The sequence below is a fragment of the Corvus brachyrhynchos genome, unplaced genomic scaffold (assembly GCF_000691975.1).
Source record: "Corvus brachyrhynchos isolate BGI_N302 unplaced genomic scaffold, ASM69197v1 scaffold262, whole genome shotgun sequence".
Classification (NCBI taxonomy): Eukaryota; Metazoa; Chordata; class Aves; order Passeriformes; family Corvidae; genus Corvus; species Corvus brachyrhynchos.
In genome coordinates this window covers 3,262,979-3,264,436 of record NW_008236626.1, presented here as the reverse complement: position 1 = coordinate 3,264,436, position 1,458 = coordinate 3,262,979, and positions in this window count along the sequence as shown.

Genomic DNA, 1,458 nt, shown 5'->3' with positions numbered 1-1,458 from the left:
CCTCCAGAGCTGCAAGACTCAGATAGACAATTACGCTCGTTGGGAGCTCACCCAAAGGACACCAGGCCTTTTGAGGTCAGTCACTGCATATGCTGGAAAGCAGATATGATCTCATTAGGCAAATATTTATGATCAATACTGTCCACTCTCTGGCAATGAACAGCATCACTTGGAGCAAGAAGCTCTCCAGGGATGGATGTGGGTTAACAGAAGAGCCTGGGCCGAGTGTGAACCTCTGCTCACCTGGCTTGAAAACACCTACATTTATCCTAAATATTTTTTTCACGATTTGCCAGGAGATTAATTAGCTGCTTGGAAACCCCAGATATTAATTATTGATTATGCAAAAGATTTTGTTCATCACAGTTGCTGAGCTTGTCAGTGCTGTGGGACAGGATGGCTGAGGACATCAGGATGGAGAGGAAGTCTGGGTGGGCCCTGGAGAATGAGTGGATTTGCCACCCGTTTCCCGTGGTGGGGCCTCTCCGTGAGGTAGAACAGCTCCAAAACAGGAGTCAAGCGCGGCAGCGAGATCCCAACTCAAACCCAGCTGCCCTGAGGGGCAGGGAACTGAGGCAGAGGACAGCGCGACCCGTTCAGGAAGCAGACCCAGGACCCCCTGCGCCCTGGGGTGCTTGAGCTGACGCTTGGAGCTGCTGAGGGGAGATATCCACCATCGCCTCCCCCTCGCACGGACGCGGCGAGCGCGGGTGGCAGTGATAAACCTCCTGCAACGCCCGGCAATTAATCTTGCGGAGCGGTGAGTCAGAGTCACCCGGAGCTTCCTCCCCTCACCCAGAGCCAGCCACCGCCGTCTCCAGAAGCTCTCGGCTCCAGGGACCTGCAGATGCCACCTGGTTGGGGAGAGGGAATTTTTTTCGTGCTGTGCCATCACTGAGAGGTGCCGGATCCCCCTCCGGACCTCTCCGCTGCGCCCAAGGCAAACAAGACCCACTGATACCCACATGTGCCCGCCTGTCTCTGCAGAGGAGTGGGGTGCTTTATTCCCAGCTTCTCTGGCCATCAGGAAGGCGAGAGGGAGATGCCGTCCTCATGATAAAGCCCATATAAAAAAGGTGTCAAAAGCCAGAGGGGTGGAGGAGGAGGGAAGGACTGAAACAAAGCCCCCGGGAGGGATGGGTATATTTAACTCCCACCGAGAAAATGCCCCCGCAAATTTTCTCCCTGTCCCCACCCCCAAAATCAGCGGTGCTCCCCAAACTTTCCCAAGCTTTCCCGGGGAAAAGCCTCTTCCCGCCTTGCCCTAGGCATGAATGCAGTTTGCAGTTTTAACAGCAGATGTCTCTCCTATTATGATTTATAAAAATGCTTAAAATAAATAATGCAAACATATTTACAGGAATGAATTCCTGCTCCTGAGCGCGTTTGTCACTCGGAGGCTCCCGAGCAGGAGCGCCTCGCCGCCTGAGTGCCTCCCGCACAGCCTCCCCGCTGCTC